The sequence below is a fragment of the Sus scrofa genome, chromosome X (genome assembly GCF_000003025.6).
Source record: "Sus scrofa isolate TJ Tabasco breed Duroc chromosome X, Sscrofa11.1, whole genome shotgun sequence".
Lineage (NCBI taxonomy): Eukaryota > Metazoa > Chordata > Mammalia > Artiodactyla > Suidae > Sus > Sus scrofa.
In genome coordinates, this window is record NC_010461.5 from 21812201 (window position 1) to 21839206 (window position 27006).

General features: G+C 35.9%; 1 long non-coding RNA gene across 3 annotated transcripts in view; it reads right to left on the reverse strand.

Annotated features, from left to right (window-relative positions):
• The window catches only part of LOC110257722, a 177683-nt gene that overhangs the window by 26066 nt on the left and 124611 nt on the right, over nt 1-27006 (reverse strand). For all 3 annotated transcript variants that reach the window (XR_002340651.1, XR_002340650.1, XR_002340652.1), the window contains one exon: nt 24186-24242. This is a non-coding gene — a long non-coding RNA (uncharacterized LOC110257722). The remainder of the gene's footprint in view (nt 1-24185; nt 24243-27006) is intronic.

Here is a 27006-nt window from a genome sequence, read left to right on the forward strand (position 1 = left end):
TTTTTCAAGGAAAGTTTTGTCCAGATGTAGGCCTAAGAATGGGATTGCTGGGTCATATGGTAGTTCTATATTTAGTTTTATGAGGCACCTCCATACTGTTTTGCATAGAGGTTGTACCAATTTACATTCTCATTTCTCCACACCTTCTCTAGCATTTGTTATTTGTGGACTTAGTAATGATGGCTATTCTGACTGGTGTGAGGTGGTACCTCATAGTAGTTTTAATTTGCATTTCTCTAATAATTAGTGATGTTGAACATTTTTTTCATGTGTTTGTTGTCCATCTGTATATCTTCTTTGGAGAAATGTCTATTCAGGCCTTTGGCCCATTTTTCAATTGGTTGTTTTTTTTTGTTTGTTTGTTTGTTTGTTTTTACTGTTGAGTTGTATACGTTATTTGTATATTTTAGAGATTAAGCCCTTGTCAGTTGCATCATTTGACACTATTTTCTCCCATTCCAAAGTAGGCTGTCATTTTTTTTAATGGTTTCCTTTGCTGTGCAAAAGCTTGTCAGTTTGATTAGGTCCCATTGGTTTATTTTTGCTTTTATTTCTGTTGCCTTGAGAGGCTGACTTAAGAAAACATTTGTAAGGTTGATGTCAGAGAATGTTTCACCTATGTTCTCTTCTAGGAGTTTGATGGTGTCTTGTCTTAAGCCATTTTGAGTTTATTTTTGTGCATGGTGTGAGGGTGTGTTCCAGTTTCATTTATTTATATGTGGCTGTCCAGTTTTCCCAGCAATACTTGCTGAAAAGACTGTCTTTTTCCTGTTGTATATTCTTGCATTCTTTGTTGAAGATTAATTGACCATAGGTGTCTGGGTTTATTTTTGTGTTCTCTATTCTGTTCCATTGGTCTGTATGTCTGTTTTGGTACCAGTACTACACTGTCTTAATTACTGTAGCTTTGTAATACTGCCTCAAGTCTGGGAAAGTTATGCCTTCTGCTTGTTTTTTTTTTGTTTGTTTGTTTTTGTTTTTTTTTCATAGAACTAGAACAATCCAAAAACTTATATGGAACCATAAAAGACCTATAATTGCCAAAGCAATACCATACTAGATTTATTTGATGTGTTAAACATAGAATTACTCTCTTAGGTTGGGAATGAGGCCTTTTGAAACTTGAACTGGCTTTAAGGCTTATTGTATTGGAGGACAGCAGAAGTCCCTTATTCCTATTAATTAAATAAATATTGAAAAGAAAACTGAAACCAAAACAAAACATTTTTCTTTGTATTAGAGAACTAAATTGAGATATATTACCCTGAGGAAATAGCAAATATATCTCTGTCTCCAACTCTTAGTTATTGTATCCATTACTAGTTTAGATCTATGTTTCATTTGAAGGCATATTTCCATATTCAAAGAGGAATAAAATATTTCAAATAAAAAACATTACTTTGGTGCTAAAGGACTTTGGGGTTTGATTTATTCACTCTCTGTGTTTACACTTGTAGGAGATCAAGGACATTACTGAAAATGTTACTTATTCAACTTTTTGATATTCTTCAAAAGACTTTAGAAATCTTAAATGATCAGCCGAGAAGAAAAAGCTTCTATATTTTACTGTGTGGGTAGGAGCCTCGGTATGCATGAGGGAGTTCCGAGTGGGATTAGCTGCTGGCTTCCACAGATGCTGAAAGTAGCTTAGTAGTGGTGCTGATTGATCAATGATCGTATTTTGTTGTCCATTTCTTCCATGCTGTGGACTGCTAGCATCATTTTGTTGGGATGGGTAGTCCACTTTTGTTGATTTCTTAAGAAAAACTGGGGAATATACAGAAGATTAGGTGATATGTACAAACCGGGTACAACTGTAGCTGTTCTGCATATCTAAAAGAACTGGGAGAAATCTGTGTTGTAAAATAAGCTCTCTACACTTGAGGGTTATGCCCTGAGTCTTTGTCAATTGGCTGGCATTCCCTCTGGCCTCACAGTGCACTGATTCATTGGCTTGAGAAGAAATTATGTCCTTATTTGCGTATTTGGAAGGAATTTGTCCCATACAGGTGCCTTGAGGTTATAGTGGCTTCAGGAAAACCTGTTTTCATTGTCAAGTGAACTGACATGGTTAAAAAAAAAAGGTCACCAATTCCTTCTTCTAGTGACAGGAAATGAAGGCTGTGAGTCTGCTTCATTGTAATGACAAGAGTTATAAAAATCAAATTGTCACTCCTGCCTGGTAGATGTAGGTGACCTGCAGCCACAGGCAGGTCATTATACCTGTAGGTGCCAGATACTCCAGGGTTTGGCATCAGGCCCATGTTATGCTCCGAAGCCAGCTGGCTGGGCATTAGGGAAAAGCAAGGGGACTTCAGCTAATGGGGGGTTAAAATATGGCCATGTAAAGGATGCATAAGAAGCTATGTGTCTTTTCTAAGTAAATATAATCATTTTTATTAAGAGAATAAGCCAGTATCCCATGTTTGAACTCATGCCTCACTTCTCACATTCTCCCCTGTCTCAAGCTGCCTTGGAAGCCCCCTGCTCAGCAAGGCACAAGGCAGCATATAATCATGTCACTCTGTCATCAAGTCTCCTTCTCAATGAAATTCAGGTGTCTAAATAGAAAGGAGTGATGGCAGATTTTTCCCCTCTTTCAGCAGAAAGCCAAGGAAATGCTTTCAGAAAGATGAAAAATCCACTTTTGTGTCATCACAAATCATCTGTATAACACTTGGTGCACAAATATTGAAGCTCTTTGTGTCAGCTGTTTATTGCTTGGGTTAGGACAGGAATACATTTTCTCTGTCAATACTTGATTAGGTGAAAAATTCCCTGCGAGTAGAAGCTGAGTTACCTGTGAAGAAATGGGCTGTACTGAAGACAGAACAGAAGCCCTTGTGAGATAATTCATGTTATTTGTTTGAGAAAAATCAGTATTTCATAACAAAATGGTATTAAGATACTTGAAGTCTATATCGACTATGTTCTCCAAAAACTTCCAGTATTTTAAATCATCATGGAGACACTACGGCTGTGACAAATTTAGAGCAAGAAATAGCCCCATTAACAGATGAAAATACAAATGTTACAATGAAATTAGACTTTTTTTTTGGTCTTTTTGCCTTTTCTAGTGCCACTCTTTCGGCATATGGCGGTTCACAGACTAGGGGTCTAATTGGAGCCATAGCCACCGGCCTACACCAGAGCCACAGCAACGCAGGATCCCAGCCACGTCTGCAACCTACACCACACAGCTCACGGCAACGTCAGATCCTTAACCCACTGAGCAAGCCCAGGGATTAAACCCGCAACCTCATGGTTCCTAGTCGGATTCGTTAACCACTGAGCCACGAAGGGAACTCCTAGAATTTTTATTTAATGCTCGCCTATTATGCACCATGCATTTTTACATTCTGTGAAAATTCTGCTGTATATTATCCCAATGATGCAAGTTCTTCCCATGTTAGAGATGCTTAACCTAAAGGCATAATCTCATTCAAACTTAGGAAACCCTAGTTCAGCCCCAAATACTATCTTTAGTATCAAACCCAAATAACAGTCATCCATGTTTATGTCAGTCTTTAACATGCATCCTTTGCTACTATCCTAAACCCAATTTATATATTTATATGCTTTAAAATTTGAGGTGAATGTGCAGCATTGATTGAGTTGTCCATCTCTATGATCACTGTCATTGCTCAATTTAAGGTTGGAACTGGTAAAATATCTACTAAGACATCTGCTAGAATGTTGCCTTTGGAATGCACTAGTATTTTTTCCCAACAGCCCAGAAAAATACATTGTTTGCTTTACTATGGAACCTTAAGGCAATGGAGTGAGTTTATTTACCCATAAATAAAACTGCCATACTGCATTCTACATTTGGTCTTAAGAAGGCTGGCAAGTGATAGCATCTTGACAATAAGGCAGTTAGTACTGATGGGTGACAGTCTTTGAAATACTGAGACTTCCACTGAATTTTTTATTTAGATTTTTTATTTAAAAATTAAAAATTAGGTCATATGAACTCTAAATACCATAGATTCCTACCATAGTTTTTACAACTCTGCCTGCCAGGTTGACATCTGTTAAGAAAGAGCAAAACCCATATCAGAACACCTACATTATGAAGGGATGTATCACAGAAGACCTGTGGCACACTAAGGAATAAGTAGTGAAACCCTTTATAAAGAGTGTGGGAAGCTTCAGATCATGGACCTATACAGATACAGTGTAGAGGTGTGAAGCTTCCTTTAAAGGATCCATAAAGTGCTAGAATTTGCAAAAATGTCTTCACAGGGGCATAGTTTCTTCCTTCTTGGATTCGTTGAGTTTAAGGTAGAGTAAAACCTAAAACAAAATATTACCAGTGCTGTCTTTACACAAAAAAGCAAAGGTCCATATGAAATATGCTTTAGCTTGGCATTCAAGATCACCTATCCTTTGCTAATACTACTGTTAGCAGGAAAAGCATGATATACCCACTGACTACTTTTTAGCTCCAGATTTACTTTCTATTCCACCATATTTATAGCATTTATTTCACCCCATAGCAAGTGCTGTCTTGCTTCTTTCTCTGTAGTGCTACTCCCATTTGTCTGACATGCCCTACCCACTGTCCCACTCCCTCCTCCTTTCCATCTGTCAAAATGTCCCCAATCTTCAAAAGCCATCTCTTCTAAACAGCCTTTATGGATATCTCCACAAGCTGTGTATGTTCACTTTTTCCTGCTTTGATCTCTCATATGTACAAATTATCTGTATATCTATATAATGACATAGCCTAGTGTTTTTTCCTTTGGCATTATGGTTCCTAGTTTCTATGATCTCTCTTTTTTTTTTTTTTGTTTTTGCGAAAATTAAGGTGACTTTCTTATGTCTCCTGGCACATTTCCTATTTTTCTCTTTAAAAAAAATCAAAAATTGCATTTGCTGGGTTTAAGAGTTCTCTCTATGTTCTGGGAATTGTTTATGTATCCTCTGTGACTTGAACTTGTTCTCTCTTATCTTGTCACCTCTCATGGGCTTCAAATATCTCTGGACCATGTTTGTTTTATTCTTTTTAGTTTGAAGATCATGGTTGTTGATAGCAAAAATTCAATCAAAATAAATGTTGAGAAGTTCTACATTCTCAGATAAAACTGTATGCTTCCAGACACCATGTTTTTGTTTCTGGATATATGGAGGCCTCTTTCTTGCCCCTTGTATTATAAGTTGAACAAATCCTGAGTTTTGACTTTCCCAGATATCTTTTATCCTTTAGGATGTACCTTATGTTTGTAATCTCCAGCCACCACATCACAGTGGCTTTTACTCTGAATTTTCTAGAAGCTCTTTTCTTGTGGTGCATAGCCCATTTAAGGCTCAATACATTCCCTTAATCTCAGCTGGAAATTCTCATCTGATCCAGTCACTTTCTCCCAGAGTTTTAGTTCTTCAACTTCACCCTTGATTTTCTAGTGGATAGAATTGAGAAAGTTTGCATGCTGTCTCTTCAAATGGCAGAGTAATGGAATTATCAGCACTGAAAGTCATGAAGTTATTGTATAATCTGCACTTAACAGAATGCGACTTCTAGCAGATTACTAGATGCTGCTATGTTATGTCTCTCTGACAGTTTTAAAATCTGCATTAATGAGAGGCTGTCTTTGTTCCCACTTGGAGGTCAAGGGAAATCACACTAAGTATTAGATTTCAGTCAATTCCTTCTCTCAGGCATCATCTCCATTCCTCTGTCAGATATGCTCTCCTCTCCCTTGTTGCCTTTCTTTCTCTATATTGAATTTTTTTTTTTTTCTGCTTAAAACATACTTGTAAACCCTTAAATCCAGAGCACATGTCCCATAATTACTAGTGCCTACTTTTTCTCCTTCCTAATCAAATTGGTTCTATTTATTGTCTTTGTAATTTCTCAGGTGCTGATTTATTCCTCATTAAACAAAAAGTGGCTTTTGTTCTCACCTTTCTTAGAAAAATGTCCAACAAATCACTTAATTCAATGACTTTTCTGTTCTCATTTCCTTTTAAAAATGTTTCTTTCTCAGATTTCTGTGAGATCAGTCATGTTTATTTTCTTTGTATCTATCTGCCAGTGATTTTATTTCCCAATGTGAGTTTCTCTTCCTCTGACTATGCTCAATTTTAAGTGTCCCTCAGGCAAAAGGCTTTTAGGTATTGCCTAAATCCTATGTATTCATCCTCTGTATTCTTCCAGGCTTCAACTCATTCCCAAGGGCTGTTGAACTCTTAAAGAATCTTCTAATCTAGACTTCATTCTTGAGCTCCAGATACCTAGAGCCACTGGGTACTGGCTTTGCCTCCTTCAGAGGCTTCTGATGGTGTGTTGCCTTCTGATGGTGTGGAGTTCATGGTAGTATATGCAAGGGTTGAGGTTGGGAGGATGGGAAGCATTTCATATTGATTCAGTGCCTGTAAAAATAATTATATTCCTAGATATTGGATATTATCTAACATTAAATGTTTCCCTTCCCTTATCTCTTTTACCCATGTGGACACAAGCTATTATTGTTGTTGTTATTATTATTATGGTGATTTTAGAGCCAAAACTGGCAGTTAATTAGTTTTAGTCACTATGGATCACATATGTGGCAGGCAATTACTTTATTCTTTCCACAACCATAAAATAGAAGATCACTGTTGCAAAGGTTACGAATTTAAAAAAAAAAAAAGGAAAGAAAAGAAAATAGACTCAGAGAGGTTAGTTAGCTTTCCTAAAGACAAACAGGATTCAAACCTAGGTATTGGGAATCCAGTGTCCATCTTTTTCCTTTAAAGCTTATTTATAGGTTTTGACAACAAAAATCTTGTAGGTAAACTCTTGTTTGTTAATTGATTCAACTATTTGCATAATTATGAGAGAAACACACAGTTATTAACCTAAAAAATTTTTAAATAATCTAGACACTCAGACAAATGTCAATATCTGTAATTATGCTCAGAATCACCTAGTGGTATAAACCATGGAGTGATGTTCCTTTGAATTCTGTGATGCTATAATCTTTAAGGAGATGGTGCCAAAGTAAGCTTTTTATTTGGAGATATGTTTGATTTGCTCTGGGAGGGTTAATGATTTTTTTCACTGTAACTGTACAGGAGTATTTCCTAAGATTAGCTATAATTAAATGCTGATAGAAATAGATCTCTGAAACCCCTTTCAGATTATCAAGTATCTCAAACATATTTTAAAATCAGCAGGTTTCCTAAAGAGGGATAAGACAACCATTTGGAGAAAAAGAAATTAAAATAGCACTTGAATATGTGGTTTAAAAAAATTCAAAGTAAAAAAAAATCACATATTTTGCAGAGAGATGCATTAACTTTGTACTAAGTGTTTCACTGAAATGAAATAACTAAGCAAATATTACAATTTGCCAACAAAAGAATGAAAGTTTTCTTTGCATGGCAGATGATTAGTATGTTTGTATCCTCCTAACACTTATAGCCAGTTAATGATTAAAAGCATCAATCATTGCAGTGGATTGTTTTTCAGTTTAGGTCTAAAATCAAATAATTACTATAAAATAAAGTACAACTTGGTGAAGAGAGGGTATTTCTTAGTGCTTAGGCGAAGCTGGTATGGTTCTTTCTCCCACCAAGATTTTAGCATTTCACAAATGGAATTAGAGCCACATTTGACCTGCTATGAAGGAAAGATGCTCTTGATGGCAGTAGAATTCTTGTCATAGACTTTCCAAGTGCATGGCATTATTTCCACTTTGGCTTTTTATAGTATATACCTCTGCCTTGTGGGCTGCTGAACAACACCTATAAGATTAGTCCCTGTTAGGAGAGCATCTTGATTCAAGCTGCAGTTTAGAACAGTAACAATTGATGAACTGTACTTATACAAAGCAGTGTCAGCATATCTTTATTTTAATAATGTTGAAAGGGTGGCATTCACATTTCTATTCCTGGGTGTACTCACTCCAAGCCCACCCTCACACATGGAATTCCTCTAAATAAACTCAATGCTGGTAATCATCTGACTCATTAGCAAGTGTTTCTTCCTGCCTGAAACTAAGTGGGTGCAATGGAGGATAGATTAATCTTTAAATCCTGTGGAATACACATCTGCTCTCTTTGCTTTCTGATTTTTTTTAATATCAGTAGCATAATTAAAAATAAAAATGTATGGCTATGTTAATAGAGACAAACTGGTTAAAAAATTGGAAAGGAATATAATCATGCAATAGTTAATCATCATACTAATGAAATATTTCAATATATATGTAGACTTTATGCTTTAGGTAGAAGGAAGAACACCTATTCAGAAAAGTTTCTTAAATGTTTATTTTTCTCTCTGCCTGGAACTTGTTTTCCTCTTCACTGCTTATTCATCACTATTTTCAAGACATCTCTTCAGGCAACCTCAGACCACAGTTATGTATCTCTCCTCTGAACTTGTAGCTTTCTAAATATACTACCCATGTGGTATTTGTTTAAATATAGCTTATATGAATCTTATGATTTTTCATTTCTATAAAATAGATTCTAAAAATTCTAATTTATTTGGTGTAAATCCCCAACTAAATTAGGTTTTCACTGAAGGTGAGGATCTGTATTTTGTAATTATCCCTAGAATTTGACTTGTTCACAAAGCTCATCCTCAAGAGTTCTTTTGAAACTGGTTTATATTTCAAAAACCATATTCTATTTTGATCGAATGATATCCTAACATCAATTACCAAAATAGTAGATCATTAGGAATTACAAATGATGCCCTTTATTTTCTTTTTTAAAAAAATTTTTTATTAAAGTAGAGTTGATTTACAATGTTCCTTCAATTTAATTTCTGCTGTACAGCAGATCAGTGACTCAAGACGCAAGGTTATCCCTCATCACCCTGACTCTCCTCCTCGTGTGACTGTACATCTACTAATCTATCCCCAGATGTCAAAGTTCACCTCCCCCAGCCATTTCTACTGTTCTCTGGAGTTCATGGTTTTCCTGAACCAGAAAAATTCCATATGTCATAATTCTGTATATCCTAATTCTCTTTTTAAAACTTTCATCTTACTCTACTCCAAACCTGACTTTCTCCTGAGAACATACTTCTTGCAACTTCTGTCTTTACTGACTTGTTAGGTCACAAACCCCCTGCCTGTCCTAGACTAAAGACACTCCTTGTTCCTCATGAGTGCTTCCCAACTCCTCTCTCACCATCCTCCCTGAACTGCTTACCCCTCTCCACCACCTCAAGTTTAGTTCCCATCCTCAAGTTTAGTTCCTTTGGCCCCAAACTTTAGAAATATTTTTGATTTTTTTGCTTTTTTTCTCCCAACTCCACAGCAGATTCTCTTGGTTCTATTTGCAAAATATGTCTAGAATTCAAACTTTCTACCACTGCTGCCACCCAAGTCCAGTCATCACTGTCTCTCACATGGATTATCACATTTTCAGAAATGGTCTCCCTGGTTAAGCCTGCTGTCCACATAAGACTTATGACTCAAAAGGCCAGAGTAATACTTTTAAAACATGTCAACCCTTTTCAATTATGTCACTCATTTTCTCTTTTTCCCCCAATGGCCTTTCCATTTCATTCAGAGCTAAATGCAGATCTCTTACGGTAGCCTAAGGCTTGCTCTTCTGCTGCCTGTTATTGTCCTCCTCCTCCCAACCTCTCTGCCTCCACTTCTTCCCCCACTGGCATCCTTGCTCTTCTTGGAACACCTCACATAGGATTTTGTACATGATCTCCCTATGCCTGGAACAGCCAGCCAGCCAGCCAGTTACTTGGCTTTCTGCTGAGCTTCCTGCAGGTCACTGCTCAACTCACTTCACCAGGGAGGGGTTTGCCCATCACACTCTGTGAAGCAACAGTCTCCTTTGCTTGCATTCTCCAGCCAGCACCTCCTAATTTCTGTTTCTTCCTGGTGTTTATCACATTTGACACACTGCATAGTTATTTATTTTTCTGTCATTTCCACAAGAAAATAAACTCTGGGAGGACAGGAACTATATCATTCCTATTCACTCTTTTATATGGAGTCCACTGAGTCCCAGACATATAATCAACATTTAGTAGATACTGTTGAATAAGTGAAGAGTAAATTCAACTACGTTATTTTAACTAAGCACTATTGCATCCTACATCTAATGTCTTGATTTCAACTTCCAGCCTCCAGAACAGTGAGAGAATACATTTCTGTCATTAAAGCCACCTAGTCTGTGGTACTTTATTATGGCAACCCAAGCAAATTAACATATGATCTTTGGGTAGTTTCAAGATTTTATATCTACTTTATGTTCTTACCATCCTCTCCCCAAGCAGCCATGCAAATCTTCATTTGCCTAACTGGTTTCTTCTCTGCTTGTGTCTCAGAACTGTCTCTTCCTCAATATTTTCTAACACTGTGGTATTACCCGCACAGTTGCTCTTTGCTTCCAAGCTTGGTTCTACCAAAAGCCAATCCACATTTGACCACTCAGTGTAATTACTGATATATTTGGTTTAAATCAACTATCAAATCATATACTTTCAAATTTTCCCCACCTTTTCTTCATTCCTTTCTTCCCCTTTCAGTTTTTTTAATATAGCCTGTTTTCCTTGCATCAGCTTATACATTATTTTAAACTTCCTTGAGTATTAATTTTAGTGATTATAATATTGATCATTGATTTATTATAGTCTCTTATAAATGAATACTTTAATCATTTCCAGAATGACATAAAGACCATAGAATACTTTAGCTACTTTTGCTATCCTCTCATATTTTGTATTACCATTTTTATGTTATTTTATAATTTATATATATTTTAGACTGCATGCCACAATATTTGAATTTAAGTGTGTGCCATTTATCTATATTCATTTAATTTTTTGGTAACTCTGTTTCTTCCTGCTTCTATATGAGTTCATTCAGATCTGCCTGAGTACTTCCTTAATGTTTTTATTGTTGCAGATCTTCTAGACATGACACCATTCACTTTTTGTTTCTCTGAAAATGTATTTTACCTTGCTATTTTAAGGGCATTTTTTTCTGGATATGTTCTCTGTTTGCAGTTTTTTTCTTTCATATTTGCACTGTATTGTCCTCTGGCTTTGGTGTTAATGTTGAAATGTTAGCTGTTAGTCCTAATTTTGCCTCTTTAAAGGCAGTGTATCTTTGTCCCTTTTGTTGCTTTTATGATTTCGTTATTTATTTGGCATTTTTACTATAAGACTAGAACTGAGTTTCTTTGTATATTTCCTTCTTGGTGTTTGGGGTGTTTCTTGAATCTGTGACTTGATGTCTTCCTTGAACTTAGGGAAATTCTTAGTCATTATTCAAATATTGCTTTTGTCCCTTTCTTTCTTTTTTCTTTCTAAATTTCAGTTATTTGTATGTTAGATCTTTTCCCTCATGTCCTTTATAATTCTTATGAGTGCATCTGTATTTTCTACCCTTTGTCTCTATCCATTCTTCAGCATGTGTTTTTTCCATTGATCTACCTTTCTATTTGTCAAAACTTTTTTTTTATCAACTGTATCAAATGTGCTATTAAACACATTCATGGAGTTCTTGATTTCATTTATTGCCTTTTCTAGTTTTAGAGATTTTTATTTTATTCATAGTTTGCTGTTCTCTGCTGAAATTCTCTATGCCATCAATGACTTTCTTGAATATATTAATTACAGTCATTTAAAAGTCAACCTCTGATGACCTCCGTATCCAGATCTCCAGAGTTCTGCTTCATTTGTCCTCTTGCTTTTTGTTCATTTGGCCTAATTTTCATATGCTCTTTATTTTTTATTGATTGCTGGCACTGTATAAAAAATGCAGTAGAAATAATTTGAATCACTGAATGATATCCTCCTGAGAGAACTTGCTTTAGGTTCTAGCACATGTGATGTTAGGGGCAAGTAAACTCAACTCAATCTTGGATTGAGCTGCTCTATAATAGGGCTTCAGTATAATAGGCTGCTCTATTTCTATTTCACTCTTAGTTCTTTGGCTGCCACAACTGTATATTTGGAATGGCTGTCTGGGACCTTCATCTTTTGCGGGCCACCTCCTTAGTTTTTGCCCTATTGGCTATGTATAACCACTAGAGGCTGTGTTCATCCTCTCATCTGCTCAGTCACTGCTTTCTGCTTGGCTTCTCAGTTAGAAATGCAGCATGGGATTTGAGGCTTCCTACTCTGGATTTCCTTCTCTCTGGTATCTTAACCCTTGAGGTCTTCATTGCCTTGGTATTTATCCAGTACCTTCAGAGACCTAGAGATTTGTTTCATTCTCTATGTTTATTATAGTTCCAAAATAATACAGTTAATTACCCTCAGGAGTAAGCACAATTCCTATTTTGCAAGTAAGATTAAAAGCCTCACAGAGAGATAAAGGAATTAGTATTTATGTCTCATTATTTACTTTCATTCAAAGTTCTAAGGAATAATATTAGATCTTGAGTGACTTCTCAAAATATTCATCCTTCTAATATCTGTGGAAATTAAAATTACTATTGTGAAAAAAATCATTTAAAACTAGCTAACACAAATGTTAAATTAGAGCTATTTTAGTATGGTAATCAAAATTGTACAGAATGGATGAATTTAGAGAGCTTTGTTTTTATTTTGTTATAAGCCCTTTTTAAAATGTATTTTTCTAACATTTTCTAAAAAAATAATGTTAATGAAAAAAATTCAAAGGCATATCAGAAGCCATAATTTTTATAGGTATATTTTAAGATACTTATCTGATCTTCTTAACATTAAGTCCCTTTATTTAAGTACATCTTCTAATTTTCCACTAGATTAATCATCTAAAAACTTCTAATCTTATCTTCAAAAGGCTTTCAGTTTCCTGGTGAATAAACATACACTCCTCAGTTCCACATAGAAACAAATTTCTTCACTGTGTAATTCTCTACCTATATCTTTAACCCTCTCTCCTACCATTTCCCCCTAAAAGCCTTTATGTTCTAACTTCTCCACAAGTTTCTACATTTCCTAATACTCTTGCATCATTTGACTCACCTTTATCCCCCACTCCTTACCCATGAACCTTCTACTCATTTGTATGCCTCAACACATATAGCACCAACCTAATTTTCCAAGAAAAGTTTAGTTATCCACCTCTCTTTTATATCCATGGCACTTGGTATAAATTAGAGTGATATAATTAGAACCACTAATATTTTTAGCATTTCCTATATGGTAACGTCAGTGGCAAATGATTTGCATAGCAATCATAAGACTTGCAATATTGTCTTGTGATAGATTTATATCTGTCCACACCACTAGATTTTCATGAGTTTTTGTGTTATTTCCTGTGCACATTTATTGAGAAGACAAATTCAGAGAGAGAAAGACATATTAATTTTAGAAATATTAATACCAAGATATTAAAATTTTAATCTTGTGTGATAGGATTAGAAATCATTTTCTTCTATAGACCTCCTTTTTAAAAAACCTAAGCAGGAAGCTAATGGATTTTTAAAAAATAAGCTGCTCACAAGACTATAACATCAGTTATCTTGATCTTAGATGAATTTATATCAACTTACAACAAGCTTTAGGAGCAGAGAGCTTTACCTCTTAATATGTAATTAAAGGCTTTGATTCTTTTAAGGGAATTTTGGGTGTCAACAAGCAAGTGGGTTTTTGTTGTCTGTGTTAATAGACTCCTTGAAACTTTGTGATTCTATTTTTATTCTTTTATAGCTCAAACCCCTTGTACATATTTATGCAGTCTTTTATCTCATTTTGATTTTCTCACTAGCAACTAGAACCTATCCTAAGACCAATGCTGACCAACCTATCCATTTATAACCTATTTTGTATCTGAATGCTTTATGATTTGAAATTGTTCCCTAAGGACCGTCCTTTCACTTGCACTTTTAACTCTTAGGAGAGTCATGCCTAACTTGTAAAGTCTCTAAGACCCTTGTAATTCTAATTATTTCTCTAAACCATAAAAACAAAAAACAAACAAAAAAAACCACAACTCTTTGGTTCATCATCAAAAGCTATTCTGAAGTCTGACACCTGCATAATATTCTTTTCTATGTTAGGCCATTTGTCAGAGATAATTTGTGAATGTCATCTGAAGTCATTCAATTCAGTGGTCAGAATAGGACACCCTCAAAATTTAGAGAGGGAAGATTTTGAAACAAATAATCAATCCAGTTCAGATATATTTATGCGGATAATGCAACAGAATATAGGGAATCCAAACCATCCCAGGCAGTTTGCTATATTTGAATTGGCAAGTTGAGCAATTACAAGTCACTTGTTTAGACAATTTATTGACATATGTTTACATTATCTTGAGAAAATGAAGCAACCAAATGTGTAGATAGGAACTGGAAGTGTGAAACTTTTTTTTCATTATGGTTAGAGAGTAGCACAGCATAGGTAAAAATGGAAATGTTTAAAGGTAGAGTTTGCTTATTTATATATACTGTAGATATCAGGAATACAACCTCAGAGGCACAGACTGTTGCTTTCTGTTCCTCAGTGGAGTTCAGAATCTAGACGGAGAGTCCAAAGAAAACGAAAAAAAATGTAAACAATCCAAGAAGTATCATGATAGAAGCATACAAGGGAAACAAAAGGAGCAGGGAGCAGAGAGTATTGCCTCCTAAACCATGAAGGATGAGAGGACAAGGCTTCCAGGAAGAGGTGAGGCCCAAGACTAGAACTCTTACATGATAAATTGAATTTTGATTCCAAAATTATGAAAGCACAGTAAATAATAGAATCTTGAATATACAGAAAACATGAATAAGAAAATGCAAATAATGATAATTTAAGCACCCAAAGCCATATATTAGTATTAGTTTTGAATATTTCTTTGCATATCTTACATACATATTAAATAGTCCTGGGTATACATAATTTTTCATAATTCTTAAAATTTAATTTTTTATGACCACACCCATGGCATATACGGAAGTTCCCAGGCCAGGGATTGAATCCCACCCACAGCTGGGACCTATGCCACAGCTGCAGCAACTGTGCCCTAACCCACTGTGCTAGGCTGGGCATCAAACCTGCACTTCTTCAGTGACTGGAGCTGCAATGGTTTAAGGCACTGTGCTACAGTGGGAATAACTTTTTTTTTTTAAATTAAAGTTAATTTACAATGTTGTGTTAGTTTCAGGTGTACAGAAAAGTGATTCAGTTATATGCATATTCTTGCTAGAATATGCATATAACCTAACTATATATATATATAACCTAACAATATATATATTCTTGTTAGATTATTTTCCATTATACGTCATTACAAGATATCGAATATAGTTTCCTGTGCCATGTGGTAGATCCTTCTTGTTTATCTATTTTATACATAGTAGTGTGTATGTTAATCTCAAACTCTTAATTTCTCTCTCCCTCTCCCCCTGCTATCCCACCCAACTAACCATAGTTTGTTTTCTATGTCTCCAAGTGTACTTGTTTTGTAAGTTCATTTCTTTCATTTTTTTAAGATTCCACATATAAGTGATATCATATGATATTTGTCTTTAACTTCATTTAGTAAGATAATCTCTAGGTCTCTCCATGTTGCTGCAAGTAGCATTATTTCATTCTTTTCGTGGCTTAATAATATTTCATTGTGTATATATACCACTTTATCCATTCATCTGTCATGGACACTTAGACTGCTTCCATGTCTTGACTATTGTAAACAGTGATGAACATTGGAGTACACATATCTTTTCAAATTAGAGTTTTCTCTGAATATATGCTCAGGAATGGGAATGCTGGATCATATAATAACTCTATTTTTAGTTTTTTTTTTTTTTTTTTTTTTTAAGGAACCTCTATACTGTTCTCCAATTTACACTCCTCCCAACGGTGTAGAAGGAGTCCCTTTTTTCCTCACTCTCTCCAGCATTTATTATTTATAGACTTTTTAATGATGGCCTCTGGTGTGATACTTCATTGTAGTTTGGGTTTTCATTTCTCTACTAATTAGCAATATTGAACATATTTTCATGTACCTGTTGAACATATATATGTCTTCATTGGAAAAATGTCTACTTAGATCTTCTGCCTATTTTTTGATTGGGGTATTTGTTTTACTGACATATGAACTCTTTGTGTATTTTGGAAATTAATCCTTTGTTGGTAGTATCTTGTGTAAATATTTTTTCTCATTCTATGAGCTGTCTTTTTGTTTTGTACTTGGTTTCCTCTGCTGTGTAAAAGCTTTTTAGTTTAATTAGGTCCCATTTGTTTTTGTTTTTATTTACATCACTCCAGGAGCCAGATCCAAAATATATTGCTACAATTTATATCAAACAGTGTTCTGCCTATGTTTTTCTCTAGGAGTTTTATAGTCTCTGGCCTTACATTTAGGTCTTTAATCCATAGTTAGTTTATTTTTTATGTGGTGTTAAGGGATGTTCTAATTTCATTCTTTTCACTAACTGTCCAGTTTTCCCAGCACCACTTGTTGAAGAGATGTCTTCTCCATTGTATATTCTTGCCTCCATTGTTGTAGATTAATTGACCATAGATGTGTGGGTTTATCTCTTGGCTTTCCATTCTGTTCCATTGATCTGTGTATCTGTTTTTGTGTCATTTCCACACTGTCTTGATTACTGTAGCTTTGCAGTACAGTCTCAAATTATGGAGCCTGATTCCTCCAGCTCTGTTTTTCTTTCTCAGTATTGCTTTGGCTATTTGGGGACTTTTATGTTTACATACAAATTTTAAATTTGTTCTAATTATTTCAAAAATGCCATTGGTAGTTTGATAGGGAATGTACCGAAACTGTAGACTGCTTGGGTAATATGGTCATTTGGGTAATATGGTCATTTTAACAATATTGATTCATCTAGTCCAAGAACACAGTATATATTTCCATCTTTGTTATCTTCAATTTCTTTTGTCATTGTCTTACAGTTTTTGGAGTATAGGACTTTTGCTTCCTAAGGTAGGCTTATTCCTAGGTATTTTATTATTTCTGATGTGATGGTAAATGAGATTGTTTCCCAAATTCTCTTTCATCACTTTAAGTGTATTGTGCCACTCCCTTGTGGCCTGCAGAGTTTCTGCTGAAAAATCAGCTGATAACATACAAGGGAACTCCCATAAAGCTATTTATTGTGTTCCCCTTTTTGCTTTTAACACTCTCTTTAATTTCTGTCATTTTGATTGCAGTATGTCATTTTGTTCTTCTACATGTTAACCTATATAGGACTCTCTGCTTCCTAGACTTGGGTGAGTGTTTCTCAAGTTAGTTTTCAGTTACCATCTCTCCAAATGTTTCTCTGGGCTCTTTGTCTCTTATTCTAGGACTACTATAATGCAAATATTAGCACACTTGATGTTGTCCCAGATGTCTCTTAAACTGTCCTCATTTCTTTCTTTTTTCTTTTCTTTTTTTTTTTTCCTTTTTGGAAGCACTGATTTCCACTTCATTGTTTTCCAGTTCAGTGGCCCATTCTTCTGCCTCATTTAGTCTACTATTGGTTCTTTCTAGTGTATTTTTCATTTCAGTTATTGTATTCTTCAATTCTGTTTGGTTTTTCTTTATATTTCCTAAATTCTTTGTTGAAACCTTCTAATATCTCACTCTGTGGATCCATTCTCCTCCCTAGTTCTTTAATCATCTTTATGATCATTACTCTTGAACTCTTTATTAGGTAGATTACCTATCTCCACATCACTTGGTTCTTCTTTTTACATTCATCTGAAAAATATTCATCTGTCACCATATTGTGTCTAAACTGCTATTTGTATTTTTATGTATGTCCTATGTTAGTTATATTTTCCACCGTGGAGAAGTAGTCCTCTGCAGGAGACATCATATGTGTCCTAGGAGTGCATGCCCCTCTTGTCATCCAAAGGCCAGGGGTTAATTGGCCCCAGTGTAGTGTTTGGCCTATGTTTGCTGGTTCATTCTGCAGGCTGCAGGATCATAGTTTTCTTGCATCTTGTGTCTGCTTCCTGGTGAGTGGAGCTGGGTCTTGATCCTCTGGTGGGAATGTCCATGTCTAGGGACATGTCTAGAGAGGTGGCTGTGGGCTCAAGAAGTTTTTAGACAGCCTGTATGCTGATGGGTATGACTGTGTCCCTGCCTAGTTTGTGGTTTGGCCTGAGGCATCCCAGCACTGGAGCCTGTAAGCTGTTAGGTGGAGTCATGTCTTTGTGCTAATGACCCAAGCAAAATGTCAGCCTCCAGAAGGGTTTACAAAAATGAATTCTCCCCAGTATGTCCACTACTAGTGTCTGTGTCCCCAGTATGAGCCACAACCCCCACCCACCCCCTCTCCAGGACACCCTCCAAGAACAGCAAGTAGTTCTGGCCTAGGCTCCTATGAAATTGCTACTTTGCCCTTGGTCCTGGTGTATGTGAGATTTTGTGTGTACCCTTTAAAACCGAAGTCTCTATTTCCTCCAATCCTGTGGAGCTCCTCTAATCAAGAGTCATTTGCCTTCAAGACCAAATGCTCTGGGGGCTCCTCTTCCTGTTGCCAGAACACCAGGCTGGGGGACCTGAAATGGCACTCAGAACTCAATCCCGTGGGATAACCTCTGTAATATAATTCTCCAGTTTGTAGGTCACCTGCCCAGTAGGTAAAAGATTTGGTTATAATGCAAATCAGCCAGCCCCTCCTACCAGTCTTGTTGTGGTTCTTTCTTTATGTTTTTAATTGTGGAACATCTCTTCTGGTTGGTTTCAGACTTTTTCATGATGGTTGTTCTGCAGATTGTTGAGATTTTGGTATGCTCATGAGAGGAAGTGAGCTTAGGGTCCATCTACTGCACCATTTTGGTCCAACTACAAAAATTGAACTTTAAAATACAAAATAAATAATCAAATGCAAACAAGAAAATATCAGATAGTACTATTTATGCAGAAAATCAGATTGTTGTGATAGGAATGAAAGTCACTGAATTTTATTATGAGGATTTACTTATTTCTTTGTCTTCTATTATACAATTTTTAGAGGTTATTTTCCATTTACAGTTATTTCAAAATTATTGGCTATATTCCTCACATTGTACAATACATCTTTGAGCCCATATTACACCCCAGAGTTTGTACTTCCCATGCCCTACATAGCCCTTCCTCCGGCCACTGCTAACTGGTAGTTTTTGTTCTCTGTATGGTGAGTCTGCTTCTTTTTTGTTACATTTGCTAGTTTGTTATATGTTTTAGATTCCATGTATAAGCGATATCATACAGTATTTATTTTTCTCTGACTTATCTGAATGGATTTTGCAATGGGGTGGCCAAGGGGAGCTAAGAACTTGTGAGTCCAGGAGATATTTTCTTGATAGAAGCTTCAAGATGTACTGATAATTTATATCTGGAGAATTAAGGGTAAGGAAGAATCAGGTTTGACTCCTAGGTGGTGATTGCAACAATTACATGGATGATGACTTAGGGTATCCTACTTGTCCTCGTATGTCTGGGACTTTCTCAGTTTTAGCATTGAAAGTTCTGTGTCCTGGGAGGCTCCTCAGTCCTTGGCAAATTGGGAGAGTTGGTTAAATTAAGTATAATTTGATGTGTAGTAGGTTTTATTATTGTAGGTGGGGGCATAAAGTATCAACAGTTATATTTTGCTCTTTTGATGGCTGTGATGCCTTTACATAACAAAGTTGAAGGAGCATTAATGGGACTGGAATGAGAATAATGAAATATTATTTAAATAATATCATAAAAAATAATTCAGGAAAGAATCCAGTTCAAATATCTTGTATTTCAATTGTTCTATATTGCTAAAACTATCACACCATCATAATCTGCATAAGAAATCCAGATATGTATTGTTAACTTATGGATGTTGGTGTATTATACCAACTCCTCTGCTTCCCACATAATATATTCAGGTAGCTGAACTGTTATTGAAAAACTCAAAGTATTTTTGTTTAAACCAAGTGCTAATGGTATCAGATTCAGAGTACCAGAGTTACTGATTCAATGAATAAAACTGTGTATGATCATTTGCATAAACATTTTACATATTCATTGAATTACAAAATGTTCAGCTATCTCTCTTAGTTACAGTTACTTTTCCTCTAAATCCCATATGGCTTGTCTTCAATGTTTCCTGATCTTTACCTCAAAAAGTCTTCAAGTACTTTGGATATCAATCTAAATAACTTATTCCAAGGTAGAAAACTGAAGCAAGACCTACTTTATGTTTAGTTTCAACCACTGATTAAGCACTTTAAATGTGAAAAAGTTATCAGAAGAGGATGAGGAAAATAGGGTTTTGTGATAGCAAATTTCTTCAAATAGCAAATCTGGCCTTATGATATCTTGTTACATTGGCATTTATTTTGTTTATTGAAGAACAGAAAAACAAAACTGTGCTTTTAGAAGCTTAGGATACAGATAAATGTACTATCTGAATTGGTATATATACACATATTCATATTGAAGAAATTGTATGTTCATAATCCTTTGATCTTCTCTACATACTTACTAGACATTTGATTGATCATTTTACTGAAAGAAAACTATTGAAGCTAATCTTACTTATAAGCATGCTCTTCAGTGATGTGAATGGAGGGATTCTGAAAATTTCTTTAAGCTCCAAATATTCGCTACCCATAGTTTTTAAGCTGTATCTTTGATTTTCATGTGGCTGTGTACTTGGATTCCTTTACTACAGTCACTGAATATTGTTTACAATAAAAATGTTACATTTAGAATGGATAAGCAATGAGGTTGTACCATACAGCATAGGTAACTATATCCAGTCTATTGGTATAGACCATAATGGAAGATAATATGAGAAAAAGAATGTGTATATATATATATATATATATATATACACACACACACATCACTATACATATATATATATATATATGTATGACTGGAGATATATATATATATATATACACATATGTATTACTTGATAACTATACATATATATGCATGATATATATATACATATATGTATGACTGGATCACAGCAGAAATTGACAGAACACTGTAAATCAACTATTGCAGTAGCTCTTCTTAAGTCCTGATGACACAAACTTAGGACAATAGTGAGCTGGTGAGATGGGAAAAAGAGACAGACACTATTAAAATAATAACATATTGGCATTATATTATTAAATTATCAGTTTTACCAAGAAAAATATGTTGACCTATAATTATATCTACTTGTTTTAAACTGGTATTTGTTTAAGTTCAAATACACCCTAAAAATATATATGTATTTACTCCCCTCCCCCATATTTTATGGCTTTGATGTCATATATTTTCCTGTTTATCCCTTCAATGTTTATTGTAGTTACAGTTGCTTTTATAATTTTGTCTTTTAATCTCTGTAATAGTTTATTTTAAGTGGTTGATTCTCTGCCTTTATCATATGTTTGCCTTACTAGTGGAATTTGTCCTTTCCTATAATTTTTTACTTCTCATTGCAGCCTTTTTTTCCCCCACTTAGAGAAGACTCTTTAACATTTCTTTTAGGATTGGTTTAGTACTGATGAACTCTTTTAGTTTTAGCTTGTCTAGGAAGTTCTTCACCTCTCCTTCGATTTTAAATTGAAGGCTATTCTGTTTTAGCACTTTGAAGATATCCTGCCACTCCTTTCTGGCCTGCAAAAGTTTTGCAGAAAAATCAGCTGATACACAGCCTTATGGAGGTTCCCGTGTATATGATTCTGTTGTTCTCTTGCTGCCTTTAGAATTCTTTTATCATTAATTTTTTCGATTTTAATTATGGTGTGTTGTGGTATGGGTCTTTTTGGAGTCATCTTGTTTGGAACCCTCTGTGCTTCTGTACATGGGTACTTGTTTCCTTCTTCAAATTTTGGAAGTTTTCAGCCATAATTACATAGCATACTTTTTTGACTCTTATTTTTTTGTGTGTGTCTTTTTGCCATTTCTAGGGCTGCTCCCATGGCATATGGAGGTTCCCAGGCTAGGGGTTGAATCGGAGCTGTAGCCGCCAGCCTAAGCCACAGCTACAGCAATGCAGGATCTGAGCTGCGTCTGCAACCTACACCACGGCTCACGGCAACGCCGGATCTTTAACCCGACTCTTTCTTATTCTAGGTTCCCTATAATGCAAGTGTTGGTATGGTTCATGTTATCTCAGAGATCACTTAAACTATTCTCATTTTCTTTGTTTTTCTTTTTGCTGTTCTGATTGAATGATTTCCATTACTCTAGCTTCTAGATTATATATGTGTTCTTCCCTATCATTCAGTCTGTTATTCATTCCTTCCAGCGTGTCTTTTATTTCAATTAGTATTTTCTTCAGTTCTGTCTGGTTCTTTATATTTTGTTTCCTTTTAAAAATTCTCACTGTGTTCATCTATTATTTTCCCCAGTCTGTTAGCATTCTTATTATTAATGCTTTGAATTCTTTGGTAAGCTGTTTGTTTCATTAGTTTTTTTTTTTCCCCCTTGAGGTTTTCTCTTGCTCTTTTGAGACAATTTCCTCTGTTTTCTTATCTTGCTTAACTTTATCTATCTCTGAAACTAGCTGAAACCTTTCAGCCTTGAAGGGGTGTCCTGTGTATCTGTGTGTGCCCAATGCCCTTGGCGGGACAGCTGTATTTGACCTGGACACAAGTTGCATCTTTCCTCAGGGTGTGCTACCAGCTGTCATCCTGGTAGGAGATGGGACTGGAGAAAGAGTGGCTAGAGCAGGAGCCAGGTTTGAGTTTGGGTCTCCGCTCTGCTCACTGGCCACCACTGCTCTATCAGGGGTGGAGTCAGGCCCCAAGATGCTTGAGCACAACCCTGAGGGCTGGGTCTGAGCTGACTCTTTTCACTTTTAGTGTAAGCTCTCCCCCTTCTTAGCAGAAAGGAGTAGTGCTGGAGCACAAAAGGCCTTGCATAGGGTCTCAGTGGTGATAGGGCATGGAGTTTGGCAGTCTAGCCACAATCAGAGGTTAGTGCTGCTTTTGATGTGCTGCCAGTACAAAAGGCAGTAATATCTACCCGGACCCTCCTCAGATGGTGTTTCAGGTCTAAGCCTCTGCTGTCCCTCACGACCAAGTTCCTTCCTCAGTCGTGGCAGTGCTCACTCTAGTGTGGAGGTAAAACATGAAGGATGTTGGGCCAGAGTGCTTGCTCAGCTTAGACTGGGGTGTGAGCTAGTGCAGTTGTAGGTAACCAGTCAGCGACCCCCATGGTCTCAATCTGACCTCTGTGCTACTTCATGAGTAAGCATGCACACATGTCCTTGTTTCTAAGCAGAGTCCAGGCTTCTCAAACTCCTCCTGGTAGTTCCACTGGTGCTTCAAACAGCCCAACTATCTTGTCTTCCCTGTGTTCTATCTCAGGGCTAGGGCACCCAATATGTGATTCATACCACCCACTTCCTAGAGAAGGTCTCCATTTGTATAATCTCTCCTTTCCTCTGAGTCCACTCCCTTGGGCACAGGTCCAAACCTGATTTCTTCTCTTCTCTTCCTACCCAATTCCATAGCATCTTCCTTTTTACCCTTGGTTGTACCGCAGTCTTTCTACCACTTTTCATTTAGTTTGTAGTGAGAACTATTCTACATGTAGATGTATTTTTTGATTTGTTCATGGGGGCAGTTGAGTTATCCCTTTCTACCATTGTTTATTTCCTCTCTATAGTATGTGTTTATGATGAATGACAACAAAGACACTCTGAGTTATTTGAAAGTTGAAGCTAAGCAATTACTGGGTATTAGTTTTTTTTTCTGTTTTGGTCCTGCCTTTGACCACAGAGGCAGAAAAGAGAATGGCTAGTCAAAGTATAACTGTGGGACAAATACCTGCCTTGGTCATTTCCCCCCTCCACCTCTAAAACTTTTTATCAATTTCAGTTTATGTTATAAATTTGGTACTAAGTTTAGAAAAGCACTGTGTATTTTCTTCATAAGATGGAATCTATTTGAGGGCAAAGACTTTGTGTCAGGTATTCTCTAACCCTCCTACACTCATCACACAGCCAGAGATCCCACCGACTGGTCCTTTGTTTACTCTCAGTGAATCCATACTTGGTGACACAGATAATAATATATCCATTTCATTTGTACATCATGATCTGGAAGATTTTCTCTTGTGTTATCTAGCATCAGGTCCATTAGTAACAATCCAGAAACATTTCATATTTTGTGAATTTAAAAAAAAACGTAAATAATTTCATGCTAACAACCCTAATCTAGAATCAGAAAATGAAATATTGAATCGTCTGGATTGGAATCCACAGAAAACTTTGCTAAATTCCTAAATTCCTTACAGAAACCAAATAATCTTTAGGTTACATGAAATTCATTTAAAAGTATTAACCCATTGGTTGTTGACAGGGGCTTCCAGACAATGGCTTACTTTTTTTTTATGCCAAGATGTTGAGGCAAGCCTTCAGTTCCATTCTTGACCACAAGCCTGGAAGTAACAAATTAAATGTGTCAGAAAAAAGATCTGCTGTATTTTAAGGTACAGTTTCATGTGCTGTCTTACCTTCTAGCTGGCAATAGGGGTTAAAAAAAAAAAAAAAAAAAAGGCCAGGAAATATGTACCCTTGAAACCAAACTCAAAATGCAAACTCAGCTTCTAATTTCCTCAATGAGCCTGGGGTTTAGCTTGAGTGACAGTGGAATCCCCAGCCAGCCAATTAGAGTGTGGTTAAATTGAAGGAACGCTGAAAGATGCAAGAAACAAAGTCACGCTAGAATGTACGGGAGGGTGAGGAGTGTTAGGAAATAGTCTGTGGCTGGCTGAAGTGATTAGGTTTGATTTAAACTGAGTTTTCTAACACTGGTATTGGAGCAGGGAGTGGCCAGATTTACATGGAATGGATGGGCTTTTTCTGAACAGTAGCTGCCATAAAGAAAGGCAGAGTCAGAAATGACTATAATGCAAACCACTGTGAAGGGCTCATTAGCTACATTTCACTTTTATGACAGTCTGTAAATGGCATCCTGAATAGCTTTTGCCTAGGTTTCTTGCTGTCTGAAATCAGGGTTTCTGTGGGTTGTAAATGTGCCTTTTTATAATCAGTCTGTAAGATTATTTGTAAGGCAGTTAATATTTCTGAGAATTTGGGCAGCTTATAATAAGTAAATATCAGTGCTGAAACTTAGGGCATCTTATTTATTTTAACCAAATTAGCTATTGTTTTCATGTTTTTTCTTTAGTACGATTTATAAAATCAGAGATGGCCAATATGAGGGAATTCTGTCATTGGGTATAGAAAGAAGTGTATAATTTTTTTGGTATTCCAAGTCCTAAGTTTCTAAATATGTGAACAGAGACTTGATTTTTGTTTTTTAATTAAGTCATTCATTTTCCTTCCTTACTATTTACAAAGCATATCCACCCTCTGCTTGTTATAAGCAGCCCTTTCAGATAGTATATGAGAGTGGGATGTTTCTTCCCTGAAATGTTTGTATAATAGGTCTATGTAATAAATCCAACTGTTTTTGACTTAGCTGATAAAGATGTCCTTTTCTCTTGAATTTATTTTTCAGTGATCTCAGTGGCAGTCTTCTATATTAATAGTAGTTGTGACAGTTAAATTGGAAAGTACTATACCCACTAATATACTTTATGTTTAAATAGACATTATAATGCAGTTAGTATATTTTTATAACAGAAATTTTTTTTGGGGGGGGCATGCCTGCAGTGTATAGGTTACTGGACCAGGGACTGAACCCATGCCACAGCAGCAACACAAGCCACTGCGGTGACAATGCTGGATGCTTAACCTGCTGCATCACAAGGGAAGTGCAAATGTAATTTTTTTATAAGCCCCTAGAAGGTGTCTTATTTTAAAACTTGCCAATAATTTCCTTTAAAAAAAGCTGATCTGTGTAATTACAAAATTGATGTTAACCAAATACTATTTGTTCTCTGAAAAACGTAACTGAACGTTTCCTCTTATCATGACTTACAAATACAATAACACATTATAGATTTTCCATGCATTCATTCCTAGGTTCCAGTAGATGAAAGATAAGGTGAATATGTTAATGCTGGTCATTTATTCTGTACAACTCATGGAACATATTGAATAAAACCTCAAACAAACTTCAACTGCAAGAAGTGGAAAAAGCCAACAATATGGTTTGTATCTTTTCTCCTTTTTAAGTTTTATCATAGTTGATTTACAATGTTGTAATGATTTCCACTGTACAACAAAGTGATTCAGTTATACATGTACACACATCCACTCTTTTCAGATTCTTTTCTCATAAAGATTATCACAGAATGTTGAGTAGAGTTCCCTATGCTATACAGCAGGTCCCCATAGGCATTCCATTCCATGTATACCACAGTATGCTTATGCTAATCTCAAACTGCCAGTCCATCCCCACCCCCACCCCCCAACCTGTCTCCCTTGGTAATCATAAGTTTGTTTTCAAAGTATGTCAGTCTGTTTCTGTTATGCAAATAAGTTCACATTTATCCTTATTTTAGATTCCACATCACATGATGTGATATCATATAATATTTATTATATTTGATTCTTCATAGCAGTTGCAAGATTAGTCCCCTTTGGAGAACATTTCCAACTGATGACCTATTTGTGCTAGTGCCTTCAATGAGAACTATGGATGCTTGATACACTGGGCACACCAAAGGGATGGAAACACTGTGTCTAGGGACTTCCTGCCAGGAAGTTAGGTGCAGGTCACTGTGACCCAACCAGAAATCACCAAATACATGGCACATAATCTGGAACCTGACTGAAGACATAGTTTAAGTACTTGGCCAGTCTTTTGATAATAGAGCATTCTTCTAGGGCTCAGTGATAAACATTTGTTTCTTGGCCAATACAAATAGCAAACAACTTCCTTAAATTTGATGAAAATGTCCCTTTGCTAAACCAATGAAAATCTCATGTTCTAGTGGAAGACGTCTAGTCAATGAGCAATAGATGTAACACCAAAATTCTGGAAATATCGATCCTTCAGAAGGCCCTGCCAATGATAGCAAATAATCCTAATCTTAATCCTAGCATACTGGTAAATTCCATTAAGAATTCCATTCTTAATCCTAACATGCTGGTTAATTCCATTTGAAGACTTTTGCCAAAAAGTAGTTATACATATACATATATGTTCATTCTTTTTCAGATTCTTTTCCCAAATAGAATATCACAGACTATTGGGTAGAGTTCCCTGTGCTATACAACAGGTCACCATTG